This window comes from Lithobates pipiens, unplaced genomic scaffold (assembly GCF_037356315.1).
Source record: "Lithobates pipiens isolate NorthernLeopardFrog02 unplaced genomic scaffold, aLitPip1_a1.2 Scaffold_19, whole genome shotgun sequence".
Classification (NCBI taxonomy): Eukaryota; Metazoa; Chordata; class Amphibia; order Anura; family Ranidae; genus Lithobates; species Lithobates pipiens.
In genome coordinates, this window is record NW_027507764.1 from 440,705,631 (window position 1) to 440,721,134 (window position 15,504).

The following is a 15,504-nucleotide window of genomic DNA, read 5'->3' on the forward strand; positions in this document are numbered from 1 at the left end:
CTTGTCCACAGACAAAAAGGCTTATGTGGTCTCAGTAAGGCCCGGCCACGAGACTGACTGCACTTATGCATTGATAGAATGGAGGCAAGATATCCCTGAAAACTTCCACGGTGCTAGCATAAAAATGTCTGAGAGAATGGAATTTGTTTTGACACACCCTAGTAAGAAAGTGTGGGGCTCTCCAACTCAGAAGCAGCTGAAAACTTTAAGTCAAGAAACCAGAGTTGCTGCTCAGCAGGGAGCTGGACAATAGGTGGCGGATCTAAAGCGACATTTTGAAGAGATGAATGCGAAATTTCAGGAGGCCTCCGGACTTATGGCTGAACGCCTCAGTGGAGCACATACTTCTCAAGAAAGTTCCCCTGTTGGCCAAACGGCTGAGAGCCCTAGCCCCGTGCAGAAGATGACATCCTACATCAGTTTCTCACACCAAGTGGAGCTGGGACTAGAAAAAGGATACTCAGACTCTGAAATCAAGGAGGCAGTAATTCAGGCTATCAGTCCTGGGTCTAGCGTCAGAGCTATGTTGGAAAGGAAAGCTGGATTGGCCCTGAATCAGTTGATGAGTGTCCTGAAGAGCTAGTATGAGGAGGAAGATACTCCTGAGTTGTATTATAAACTTATGAACATTATGCAAGATGATAACGACACCTCCCAAAACTTTCTATTCCAGGCTATCGAGCTCAAGGATAGCCTGTTAGCAGCTCCACAGGATGAAGGACTTGGAGATCACTTTGGGGCTGAACTCATCAAAAAGAAGTTCCGGAGATCAGTGACCACAGGGTTGAAGAATGACCATGTCAATGTAGCCCTAAGATAGTACTTGGAGAACCCCTCCACACCAGATGAAGTCCTTATAGAGAAGGTAAATGAAGCAGAGAAAGTAGAGCTTGAGAGCGACCAGAAACAGAGGAAACTTTATCCCCTTAGTCCTTCCAGTGTTGAGGTACGGCAAGTAGATGCTCCCTCTGATGTTTGGGAGCCCAGCGTACTGCCAGCAAGGGCTGAACAAGGATCCTGGCTCTCACCCAATCACCACCTTTCTGCAAGTCAGATCGGGCTGGAAAAGTTGCTCCAGACCCAGAGGGAAATTCTGGAAATGATGACAATACTGATGACTCAACTGGCAAGCCCTCATCTGGAGAAAGTACTGTCGAAAGAAGCCTCAGAGACCTTTGACCGCCCTACCAAACCCCCACCTAGAACCTGCTTCAAATGTGGAGGGATAGGACATTTCACCTAGCCCTAGTACCCTAGCCCAGTGGCAGAAACCAAGCCCAAACAGCCAGCGGAAAACTTCAGAGGGCCCCAGTGAAGGAGTCAACTGGGTGCCCGGCTATTGGAAAACCTCCCATACAGACTCCAACACCCTCTGCCTCTAAAAGGCCCCCAAAGCAAAGGGCGAAGATACGGGCCACCAAACCAGCCAAAGGGACAACATCCAGTGGGATCCCTCCCAATCTAGTGGGACCCTCGCCAATTGTCGCATACAAGTTGAAGGGATCTACACGAATGCATTGCTGGACACCGGAGCTCAGGTGACCCTATTATACAGGGACTTCTACGACCGACATCTCAAGCACCTACCGCTACAGAAGCTAGAAGAGCTGGAAATATGGGGGTTATGTACCCAGAACTTCCCATATTACGGTTACCTACCGATCAGACTCACGTTTGACCCCAGCACAGCGGGAAAGGCTGAGACGTTTGACACCTTAGTCGTGGTGTACCCTCACCCCCGAGGAGCTGATAAGAATTCCCTGATTATCGTGATGAACACCGACCTGGTGAGAAGGCTCCTGACTCCGTTGATAACCTATCCGGGGCCTCCACCCACAAAAATACACCCGACGTTGGTCCAGACATACAAGAATCTCAAGCAGGAAGAAGAGACTCCTGAAAGGGGAGTAGGAAAGATTTGGTTTGTGGGCAAAAGAGAAAAGTGTGTCCTGCCTGGAGAAGTGGTGTACCTAAAGGCTCTTGTCAAGTTGACATGGAAAACTCTGGGACATTTTATTCTCCTTGAAGATACAAGTCACAAGAGCCAAAGGGGGCTAGAACTCACCCCAGAAGTGCTGCCTACAAGAGCACTGAAGAGGACTCACAGGAAGATTCTTGTCAGTATCCATAACACAGGAACTACCCCAGTGAAGCTGCCACCCAGATTGCTGCTAGGACAGGTTAGCTCGGTCACTCCCATCGCAGCAAGTGATCAAGAGGAAGAAAGCCAGACAGAAACTCAGTTGGAGTAGGTTTGTCTAAAGGATACACCACTGACCCCTTCCTGGAAGGAAAGGGCAAAGGCCCAACTGCTTAGATGGAAGGATGCTTTCTCAAAAAGCGAGTTTGACATGGGACTAGCTAAAAGCGCCACTCACTGAGTTCGCCTGAAAGAGAACAGCCCTTTTAGAGAAAGGGTCAGGCGAATTCCACTAGGAGATCTAGAAGACCCAAGAGAGCAGTTGGCAGAACTGAGGAGGACAGGCATCATTCGGGAGTCTAGAAGCCCATACGCCTCCCCCATAGTAGTGGTGAGAAAAAATAATGGGTCGCTACGCCTGTTCATCGACTATAGAACCCTTAACTGAAGGACCATTCTCGATCAGTACACCACCCCTCGGATAGAAGATGCCCTGCAGAGTCTATCGGGGGCCAAGTGGTTCAGTGTGTTGGACCTGAAGAGCGGGTATTATCAGATACCAATGTGCCCCGATGATAGGGAAAAGACTGCCTTCATCACCCCCGTGGGGTTCTTCGAGTTCAACCGGATGCCTCAAGGGTTGTCTGCGGCCCCAGCAACTTTCCAAGGGCTTATGGAGAAGACAGTGGGTGACATGAACTTGATAGAAGTGCTAGTCTACCTGGATGACATAATAGTCTTTGAGAGAATGCTAAAAGAGCATGAGGCATGCCTGGAAAAGGTCCTAAAGAGACTCCACGAGGAGGGTTTGAAGCTTTCCATGGAGAAGTGTCAATTCTACCAACCCTCAGTGACTTACTTGGGACATGTCGTGTCCAAAGAGGGTGAAGCAACTGACCTGAAAAAGCTAGAGGCTGTCACTTCTTGGCCCAGACCCTCCAACGTGATTGAACTCAGGTCATTCCTGGGATTCTGCTCATACCACAGAAGGTTCATGGAAGGGTTTGCAAAAAAAGCCTGTCCCCTCACTGAGCTCTTGAAGAACCAGGAAGAGGCTGGTGAAGACTCACCTCGGCCTGGGAAGCCGAAAGAGGGACCCAGGAAGAAGAGGGAGTCCATCCAGAGTCAATGGACCTTAGAGTGTGAAGAGGCCTTTAGACGGTTGAAGTGGAGCCTCACCACTGCTCCGGTGTTGGTGTATGCAGACCCAACCAAGCCTTACAAGCTCCATGTAAATGCCAGTCGAGACGGACTGGGGGAGTACTCTACCAAGAATACGGAGGGTCTTTGCGACCAGTCGCCTATGTGAGTCGAAGCATGATTTCTGCAGAAAAGAACTATCTGACTCATAATTAAAAAGAAAAACACTGCGCTGTGATTTGTTATAAGTGAGGAATGGCCACAATAGCCAGAAAAGCAGCCAACACCAAAAACAAACAAAGTTCAACAAATAGGATAATAAAAACAGTGTAGCGCTTCAATGATAATAAACGTGATCAACATAAAAAATAATAATATGTCAAAAATCACATAAATATAAATGCCTAGAGAAAAGTCCAACATTGGGCGCTCATTCCACTATGTAGCTGGCATGGGGGTGACCGAACCGTCACAGAGAAGGAAAGTAAAACACTAGGCGAATGTATTCATATGGATCTGCTTGACTGTAAACATCAGTAAAGAGTGGATAAATACTTCTTACCGGAACAGTTGGACTCACACAGTCATATGACGGTTGAGTCTAGAAAGCTTGAGGTCACAATCTGGGACCAAGGAGTATAAGGAGGGAGATCTGTTGAGCTGGTGGTGGAGCTCCAGGCGGTTGTAGGCCCAATGGTGGATCTTTACAGATGGAACGTCAAGGTAGTCAAACTCAGACGCAGCCTGTTGTACCAATACTCCAATCTCCCCCGAATGGGGAGGGAAATGATGTGAAGGTTTAAACCAAAGGAACAGAAAAAAGAAAAAAGAAAAAAAGGCTCCACATGGTGCGGGTCAAACGATATAAAAAAGTTGATTTATTAAAGTCAAAAGGTAATTGATGACTTGGTGATCACATAAAAAATAAAATGAAATTAAAAGCAATGTGGGGTGCCAACAGCTCGCCCGACGCGTTTCGGCATATGTGGGGCATGCCCCAGTTGAAGACACATATGTCGAAACGCGTCGGGCGAGCTGTTGGCACCCCACATTGCTTTTAATTTCATTTGATTTTTTATGTGATCACCAAGTCATCAATTACCTTTTGACTTTAATAAATCAACTTTTTTATATCGTTTGACCCGCACCATGTGGAGCCTTTTTTTCTTTTTTCTTTTTTCTGTTCCTTTGGTTTAAACCTTCACATCATTTCCCTCCCCATTCGGGGGAGATTGGAGTATTGGTACAACAGGCTGCGTCTGAGTTTGACTACCTTGACGTTCCATCTGTAAAGATCCACCATTGGGCCTACAACCGCCTGGAGCTCCACCACCAGCTCAACAGATCTCCCTCCTTATACTCCTTGGTCCCAGATTGTGACCTCAAGCTTTCTAGACTCAACCGTCATATGACTGTGTGAGTCCAACTGTTCCGGTAAGAAGTATTTATCCACTCTTTACTGATGTTTACAGTCAAGCAGATCCATATGAATACATTCGCCTAGTGTTTTACTTTCCTTCTCTGTGACGGTTCGGTCACCCCCATGCCAGCTACATAGTGGAATGAGCGCCCAATGTTGGACTTTTCTCTAGGCATTTATATTTATGTGATTTTTGACATATTATTATTTTTTATGTTGATCACGTTTATTATCATTGAAGCGCTACACTGTTTTTATTATCCTATCTGACTCATAAGCTGGAGTTCCTGGCCCTGAAGTGGGCAGTGCTAGACAAGCTTAAAGACTACCTGTAAGGGGCTGAGTTTGTAGTGAAGATGGACAACAACCCCTCACCTACTTGCTCACTACTGCCAAGCTGGATGCCACTGGCCACAGGTGGCTCGCAGCCCTTTTGGCTTTTACCTTTAGCCTATAATACAGACCGGGAGTTGGCAACCGTGATGCGGGCGCTTTATCCAGGAGACCTCACGACCCCCCAGAAGACTGGACTCAACTCACTCCCGAAGGAGTCAGAGCCCTATATGAGGGGACAAGTCACTATGTGAAAGGGGAGGCCAGAGCCGTAGATGCCATAGGAGTGTCTGCAGCAGGAGTCCCCAGATGTTATTGTGATGTCTCTCAAGTGGTGCAAGAAGGCCTTCCCAAGCTGTCCAGGAAGGATCTTAGGAAGGATCAGGAAGAAGACCCATTGTGTGGACTGGTGAAGAAGGCATTGGAATGTCAACAACCTAATGTACTTCAGAAGAGTCCTTGTAAGAAAGCCAAGCTGCTGCTGAAGGAATGAGATCGGTTGCAGCTGCAACAGGGAGTGGTCTACCGAAGGGGCCCTTCCGACGATCCAGAAGAAAAGTGGCAGTTGCTCCTGCCGGAAAAACACAGAGAGAAGGTACTAATTTGCTCTACATGACCATACATGAGTGATACAGAAGGGGGGTTTCTTAGTAGTAGTGTCTACAAACTATGGGATATTTTATCTTATTTATTTTTACTAGTAATGATACTGACACTTTTTGGGGACCAGTAACACCAATACAGTGATTCCGCTCATTGGAACCCTCCCCCCCTCCGGCGCCACAATTGGCACCTTTCAGGGGGGCAGGTACCTGTACAGTACAGGTATCTACACCCACTTCCGGCATAGATATCTGCAGAATATACTTGAACTGGAGACTGTCTCTCTGCTCTGCCCCCTCATCGTTCACTGGATCTCTGTGCTGTAGAGGGGGCAGAGCAGCCGGCTCAGGCTCTCAGCGGCTCGCTGAGAGGCTGAGCTGAGTGTCGGTCCAGGGACCTGGCAGATTCCGACTTCCATTGTCATGATGACGCAGAGCCTGGACCAACTTCTATGAAATCAGCACGGACTTCAACTTCAGCCTGTCCTCTGCTAAAAAAACACATCACAGGAGTGCAAAACTAATTGCACTCCTGTGATCCATAGAAGTACAGCCAAACAACCTTTGGCTATACTTCTCCTATAATCACCACAATTTGTTTTTGATTTTGAAAAAGAAACAAAAAACAAATAACATTTTCTGTTATACAATTTTGCAAACAAATAATCTTTTTTCATATATTTAGGCTAACAATTAGTCAGCCAAATTTCTTTGGTACAAAATAACACAAAATCTATGTATATTATTTAGTGTGTGTGAAAGTTATAGGGTCTACAACAGGGGTACCCAACCTCTGGCCCGCAGCACCCTCCGATGTGGCCCGCCATGTATTGCTCTGAGATGGCGGGTCAGCCAGCCCAGATCGTGGGTTCCCGACCCGCCATCTCCAAGCATCAGCGCGAAGAACGGAGCCACCGCTAGAGGAAGCAGAGCTGATGCTTCCTGTATAGCGCTGGCTCCTTCACAGGTGGAGTGATACCAAATGTACTCCGCCTGTGACAGGAAGCATTGGCTCTGCTCTTTACTGCAGCCGCATGTTTCTGTCATGCTTCTGTCACACTAATGCACGGGAACCTGCAATCTCAGACAGCAGCCAGCAGTGCCAGGGCCAGTAGCACCAGTACCAGTCACCAGTACCAGCCACTAGTACCAGCCACCAGTATCAGTCACTAGTACCAGCCACCAGTGCCAGTCACCAGTACCAGCCACCAGTACCAGTCACCAGTACCGGCCACCAGTACCAGTCACCAGTACCAGCCACCAGTACCAACCAGCAGTATCAGTACCCACCAGCAGTACCAGTACCAGCCAGCAGTACCAGTACCCACCAGCAGTACCAGCCAACAGTACCAGTTTCAGCCAGCAGTACCAGTACCCACCAGCAGTACGAGCCAGCAGTACCAGTACCCATTAGCAGTATCAGTATCCACCAGCAGTATCAGTACCAGCCAGCAGTACCAGTACCCACCAGCAGTACCAGTACCCACCAGCATTACCAGCCAGCAGTTCCAGTATTCGCCAGCAGTATAAGTACCCAGCAGCAGCACCAGTATCAGCCAGCAGTACAAGTACCCACCAGCAGTACCAGCTAGCAGTACCAGTACCAGCCAGCAGTACCAGTACCCACCAGCAGTACCAGTACCAGCCAGCAGTACCCTCCAACAATACCAGTATCAACCAGCAGTAACCGCCAGCAATACCAGTACCCGCCAGCAGTACCAGTACCCACCAGCAATACCAGCCAGCAGTAGAGGCACCAGCCAGCAGTACCAGTACCCACCAGCAGTACCATTCAGCAGTACCAGTGCCCACCAGCAGTACCATTTCCAGCCAGCAGTACCAGTACCCGCCACCAGTATCAGTACCCACCAGCAGTACCAGTACCAGCCAGCAGTACCAGCACCTGTCCACAGTACCCAACAGCAGTTCCAGCCCTGGAGGACAGCCAGCAGCAGCCACCAGTTATAACTGCAGGAATCCTGAGGAAGAAGCAAAGATCAAGGTCAGTTGAGATGCAGGTAAACCGCTTTGCATCAGTGTGAAAGCAGTCTTAGGCCCCTTTCACACAATCGGTCTGATCGGGTCTGCCTGTCTGTTTTTCAGGCGGAGCCAATTGGACTCTCCATTCACCTCTATAGAGTGGATGTAAACAGGCTTGTGTCCATTTACACCCACCTATCTGCAATCCGATCTGCTTAAAAGAACATAAGGGGATCTGTCCCCTTTTGTCTGGTCAGATCAGAGGGCCCTTAGGATAGAGCAGGCTGTATTTGTGTCTGTTCTACATATGCAGAGTGGACACAGACCTGCTATCTGCCCGCTACGCTCATTGGGGCCCGCGACCTGATTCCAAGTTGCTAAAGTGGCCCTCGCTCCTCAAAAGGTTGGGCACCCCTGGTCTACAAGCTATAGTATATACTGTAGCTATTTACACCAGGGTCATTTGCGACATGGCCTCAGCACGATTGCTTTACAGAAACTAGCTAGTGGAATGTTACAATACCTCTGTTTTTCATGAAATGTATCTTAAGCTGGGCTGCTTTTGTCACATGTGTTATTTTTCATGGCTATCTAACACAGATCGGAGCTTTATTATATCTGGCTGCTTTTGTTAACTACAAATTCTGGAGAAAATTAGAGTGACACGGGGGTTGATTTAGTAAAACTGAAAAGTTCAAAATCTGATGCAGCTCTGCATTGAAAAGAATCAGCTTCCAGGTTTATTTATTTTTTGTCAAAGTATAATTCATCCGGCTGAAGCTAGAAGCTGATTGGCTACCATGCAGAGCTGCGCCAGATTTTGCACTCTCCAATCTTAGTAAATCAACCTCACTGTGCCACACAATTTGGGAATTCACACAGTTTTGGAATCGTCAGACCTCATTATCTTCACACAGTCCACCAAGATTAATACTTTTTTATCAACTAATTAGTCATCACTAGGGTGACCACATTTCCAAACTGCCATTCAGGGACACCCCCCTGCCCCCCTTCCCAAAAAAAGATGGAGGGTTGGGGGAATGTAGTATCGGGATTGGCAGGGAATTTGGCGGCAGGGGTGATTTGCCAGGTGAATGGCTGGTGTTGTACTACATTTTAATATATAATGAAATTGTTCAACTCACCATAATGCAGAATCAGTGGAGATCCTGAGCTTGTCACTTGCCACCTGATGCAGTGTGTCACTTGCCACAGTTGCCTGCCACTAGATGCAGCTTGTTACTTGCCACTGTCGCCTGCCCCCAGATGCAGCTTGTCACTTGCCACCATTGCCTGCTGCCAGATGCAGAGTCACTTGCCACCAGGTGCAGTGTGCCAATTGTAACCCATTGCCTGCCACCAGATGCAGCTTTTCACTTGCCACCATTGCCTGACACCAGATGCAGTGCGCCACTTTCCACCCATAGCCTGCCACCAGATGCAGTGTGCCACTTTTCACCCATAGCCTACCACTAGATGCAGTGTGCCACTTGTCACCTATAGCCTGCCACCAGTCTGATACACCGGAGCCCCAGGAAAGTGAACATCCCTCCCACCGCTGGCTGCTGATGTTACTTCTCCCAATGCGGGGGCCGGGGGAGTGTCACATCTTCAGCTCTGAGGGGTTTATGCTGGGACCTGTAGTCCTTAATTTTTGTGGGGATCACATCCCCCAAAAGTGAAGGGCTACAAGTCCCAGCATGAACCCCTGATATCTAAGGATGTGATCCCCCTCCCCAAATTGAAGGTCCCAGGATGGACTCCTGAGAATTTAGGGTGTGACCTCATAGATTTCACATGTTAATGCTTGGACCTGTAGTTCTTCACTTATTTGGGGGGGGGGTGCATCACATCTTCAGTTCTGAGGGGTTCATGCTGGAACCTGTAGTACTTTACTTTTGGGGGGGGTCACACCCCAGCATGTACTGTCCTGATATCTAAGGATGTCCTGATAGCTAAGGATGTGTCCTCCTTCCATTCCTCCGAAGGTGTCATCTCATCTGTCAGTGTCCTCTCCTCTTCTGCAGACCCCTTATCTGCCTACCATCCTTGGAGCTCCTGTGAAGTGCTGACAGTTCAGCACAGAATGCTGGCTGCTGGGGGAGATCTGACTGAGGATTTGAACCCTGATCTGTCCATGGTGAGTGCTTTGGATTCATTTTCCTTTCTACAAAACTCATCTCTCCTTTGTGCACTTCTGCATGCTGCTGGCTGAATGATAGAGGGAGGAGGTGGGTGAAGTTAATCAGTAGACGCGGAGGAGGAAGTTAAATATTCCCCGCTGTGAATGCTGGGTCAATGTCTCTCTCCTCCTCATGATGTCACTGGTTGCTAGATGTGAGGCGGGCAGTGGCTAGCAACCATTTGGGGAATGAGCCAGCGGCTCATGTAGAAGGGGTCTCACCAGCCAGGGGTCCACCACAGGCTGTCAGTGAGTGACAGCAGCGATGTGAGGGATATTTTATATATTTTAGGGTCCAGGGCCACTGTATTGTCCCAGAATGAGGGCACGTGGGCACCCTAGTCATCACTGTTTAGCCCCAGTAGGGATCATTTAGCCTTGCTTCTGAAAACACTTTTTTTTGTATGCGTACTTTGCAACATACTTGCCACATTCCCTATGTTGCACCACTCCACTCTACACCACAGTGTGAATGCTAACTGTTCCAGTTCTTCTTAAAGTGTCTGCAGACTCAAGCATCTCTCCTGCCTCCGCACTGTTCTCTGATGAACCTGTCCCCATCTCCTCATCAGAACTATGGCACCTTCCTACCCCAAACACATTACCTCCTGCAGCGAAGTTAGCAATCCTCCTAAATGACTGCTGAGTTATTATAATTTAGCCACATAGAAAATATATTGTTTCAATAAGTAATAACTAAGACTAATATAGTTACATTTACATTGAGAGAAAATAAAGTAAAGCATAATCCATAAAACCCATGCAAGGTAAAAAAACAACAACAAAAAAACAGGTTTACTTTAAAACGTTAAAGCAGAACTCCGGCAAAAACTTTTTTCATAGTTTTAATGCTGCTTTCCTAACATTCTATAATATGTAATCCATCTTCTGATTTCCTCTGTAGTTTTTCAGAAACAGCTTGTGCATTTTTTAAATGATGGGGTTATTACCCTGTAGTATCCTGTTTGCAAGACCACAGGCTGCTATGCCTTGCATTCCATTGGTCTTGTTACGTCCCTCTTGTAGTTTAGTTCAGTCAACACTTCCTACTCACTGCAGTGGGTGGACCATCAAGTCTGAGATACCCGGTCTGAACCTCCCAGAGGCAGTGCTCCCCAACTCCCATTACAAGCCCAGATGGAGCTGGCAAGTTCCCTCAAACCATGTAACCCCATACATGCTGGGCAATCACACAGGCAGGCAGGCAGGGGGTACAGATCTAACTAGTGACATTAAGAAGGCACTGTGACAGTCCAGACTTCAGAGATCATTATTAACTATGCCAATCACCAGGATACACCGGGGACAGATAAAGAGTTTTATAGTCTTTCTGTATAAGCAGAGCAGAAGGGGAAGGAACAGAGTGACTGTACAGACATAACCCCATAGCTGCTGGGAAGGAGTGCCATCCACTTGGGATAATGTTCATAATCAACATATACAGACCTAGCGTACCCTCCCATATTCACTGCAATTCCCAAAGCATGATGGCAAGTGTAGCTTCATTTTAGTGTAGAGCAGGGATCTCCAAACTACGGCCCTCCAGCTGTTGCAGAACTACACATACCCTGAGGCATTGTAAAACTCTGCCATTCACAGACATGGGGATTGTAGTTCCTGAACAAGTGGAGGGCCTTAGTTTGGAGACCCCTGGTGTAGAGAGAGAGGAGATGATATGATGCAATCCCTGGTGTAACACCTTGTCCTTATCAGAACAGATGCTGGCATTTTTTGAATTACCGAGATGACTTCCTGAAAATTCAATTAGACTTTTCTCTTCAACGATAAGGAATTTCAAAATAATAATAAATAGTAAAGCGTTTTGTATAGGGTACTAATGGGTAAAATTTTTTTGACAATCCTGGAGTTCTGTTTAAAGGAGAAGTCCAGCCTGAGCTCTTTAGGCTAGGCTTCTTCTTTGGGTCACAGGAGTACAATTTGTTTTGCACTTCTGTGAGACATTTTTAGAGTAGATCGGTCTGAAGTCCGCTCTCCGCTCAGTCAAGGCATTGTGTCATCCCGACTTCCCAAGTCTGGATCCGCCAGCTGCCTCGATTGATGGCAGTCTCAGCGACCCGCTCCCTACCCCTCCACAACTCAGTGCTCCAATGAGCATGGAGAAGCAGAGAGGAGAGACGCTGACTGACAGTCGGCAGCTCTCCTCTAGGGGATCTGTGAAAACCGAGCCATCGGCGATGTTCTGTGGCTCGGTTTTCAGTGCAGAGACGGTGGGGGGACAGCTGCAGTATTGGTCTGATGCTGTATCCACATAGGTAAATATGAATAGGAAATAAAAAAAACATACTTCTCTTTTAAATTATTGTTATACATACCTTCCATTTGCTTCTTAATCCCCCATGTGACAGCCTGAGCACTCAACCGCCAAGCACCAGCACACTCACATGGATGGAATGGGAGGGAATAACATGCTCATTTATACCCATACATACTGATATTTTTTCTCATTCTTGAAATGAAGCAATGAAGGAGAGACAGAAAGGTGAAATTAAAGAGGGAGTCCACCTAAAAAATAATAATTAAAAGCCAGCAGCTACAAATACTGCAGCTGCTGACTTTTAATAAATGGACACTTACCTTTCCTGGAGTCCAGCGACGTCGGCTGCTGCCGGAGCCATTCTTAGTGAGGGAATCCGGAAGTGAAGCATTGCTGCTGCACTTCTTGGTTCTCTACTGCGCATGCGCTAGTCGCGCAGCGCAATGAGAATGGTCCGAGCTGTCTCTGGGACCCGTGTGTGTCCCAGCAGACAGCACAGCGGGACCGGAAGAGGCATAGACTCCCGTGGGAGTCTATGCCCGGAAGTGGGTGCAAATACCTGTCTTAAACAGGTATCTGCACCCCCTTCCCCCCTGAAAGGTTTCAAATGTGACACTGGAGGGGGGCAGGGTTCCGAAAAGTGGAGGTTAAATTTTTGTGTGAACCTCCGCTTTAAGTAAATGTGCTCTGCATACGTGAAGCATATGTTAATTTTATAGGTAATGAATGTTGTTATTTTTTCCTTCAACAGAATATACAAACCTTTCTCTCTCCTTGCAGAGATGGGAACATTTTTGGCAATCGTACATGACTACCAACAAGCATGCAAGCAGTGTTGGACTCCCTTATATCAGTATCCTTTGCGCTGTTGTGCAGATCATTGTTCAGGCCCTTTACTGAAATGTCACTCATGTCACATGCATCCCTAAGGAAGACTATTGCACACATTGAGCAAGCATGGTCCATCATCAAGTAACTAATCCAAAGCATGAAAGTACAGCTAATGCTGAAATAAGTTTTCATGGACAGGACGTGGCTAAAAGAGACTAGAGAGAAGATCAGCAGCACTGACACACAAAAAAAGATGAAAAAAGTTGAAGAATAATTATTATATGTCAAGTCTTTATTATAAAACAAGCTGCAACAAACTAAATGTTATCAGGATTGTCATTTCCATGCCTATGAACAATATGATAAAACACCTGACAAAGATCCATTTTGTACGAAGTCAACGCTATAGGAAAGCAAAGTGTTCAGTTTGCTGAAATATTCACTTTTCTGCTCTATAGTTCTTTTATTCCACATTCATAACTGCAATATGAATGGACAAGCACTTTTTCTTACAGATGCATTTCACTAATTTATAAAGGGTTATAAAGTCAAGTGATTATGCATCAGCTTAGGGAAGAAAATGTATCTGTGCAATAAAACCTTGGTACTGTTGAAGCGCTGAGCAACGAACTTTATAAACTAGAAGTGCTGAGCAATACAACTTTGTGTACGTTAAGTGGATTAGATGACAACCAAAAAAAGCCCATTGTCTCCTATGCTACTGTTAACCAGGGTTAGAAGGTTTTACCTCACCATAAAATGAAATATTCATTTTGGGCAGACTGAGCCTATAAAAGAAGACGTATTCAGGGCTCAGTGCAGCAAATTGATTTTTATTCAACCCTCCCCTATTGACCATTGGCATCACCTCCACTAACTATTTACAACACTCTTCAATGTCAGTAAGGTACGCAAGCTTTTCTAAGTTCCCATCTGCTCAGTGACACCTCTTTGCTAAGACTATATACACTACTGCACTAGGTGCCATGTAAATACTTTGTGGGTTTTAAAGCTAAAGACACTCTTAACACTGGCATTAGAAGCTCAAGATTTGATATTGATATTATAACATTCCTGTGTGGGAATTCCCGATTCTAGCAGTGTCTGGGTGCTGTCTTGTCTTGTATTCTGTAGAAAGACCAGATTTTGGGTGTTGCAGATTTAGGAACAATTAGATATTGTACAGTGAAACTATTTCTGACTTATTTTTGGTATTAAATACTCTGGGGATATCCTTCTCATTTTGCATAAACACCAGTGGGACACTCCCCTAGACAAAGGCAGTCACAAGCCAGAACTTCCAACTTAGATGCAGGAACTCAACCATGCCTTCCACACTTACATAGCTGCCAAATGGCATCAACTAGTAGTTCTTCTCTCTGCATAAAACCCCCTCCCTCCACTGTCCTCATCCCCCACACCTCCTTAAAAGCTCCACCATCTGCCATATATCTTACCTTTGTTGCAATATTAAGCTGAAACACCTATCCGGCTGTAGTACCTCCCAGCATACTATACTATAGTCACTTGCAAGGGAGATTATGCAGTAGGAGCATCAACAACTGGTCACCAGGGAAAAAATGGAGACCACGGAGGGTGCAGCCTACCACACACCCTCTCCTGCTGTCAGGCTGGCACTTACCGAACCGATGAGTCCGCTTGGGCAGAGGGTGGTCTCCCGTACGTGTCCGACTTACAACCCCTGATAGAGCAGACAGGTGGCTGAGAGTGCGGAGTGGTAAGAGAGCCTGTGATATGGCTCCAGGAGCTGGAACTTGCAGGAAGCTTCTGGCAGCAGGTGTGTAGATAGGACACAGGCAACTGGGTACAGAACAGGAGCAGAGCAGGCAAGTCCGGGTGCAGGAAGGGTACGGCAACAGGCGGGCAGCAGAGGCACAGAAGGAGCAGGCAAAAGAGAGGTCAAACAGGCCGAGGTCAGATGCAGGCAGAGGTCAGCGGTGTCAAGGGAAAGCCGGGTCGTCAGGAGATAAGCAAACAGGAACACAGGATACGAACAACGGGACAGGAACCGAGAAGCTGTTGATCAGGCAGCACCTGGGAGATGTCAGTGGCAGACCTAAATAGGCCGTTTGGCGCCAAGCACCGCGCACGGGCGCGCGCCGACGCGCGCGGGCGCGCGCACGGGCGCGCGCACGGGCGCGTTCGCACCCGCGGGCGCACCTGTGGGCGCGCGCGCGCGCGCCCCCGAACGCCGGCAGACACACCAGCGGTACCCGAAGTGCCCACCACAGCGCGCTGACGCGCACCAACGCCAGCAGGGGCACGTGAGGGCACACACCGACGCGCACCAGCGCCCACAGGAGCGCGCAACACCGCACACGCACAGGAACACGCACCCCAGCACGCACCGCAGGACATCGGCGCGCACCAACACGGGCAGCACCGCGACCATCCAGGTAACGACCCTGACACCTGCTCATGACTGCACTAAACCCTGGGCACCTGTTTTGGATCTCCCTTGTCCCTGTCCGGCACTCAGTGGGATCTGCACAGGACATCTGGCCTGTGGGAGCTACTAGGAGATAAGCTATCATTTGTAAATGCAGAAGCTGGACTTCAGTGTTACCAAGTGATGATGGT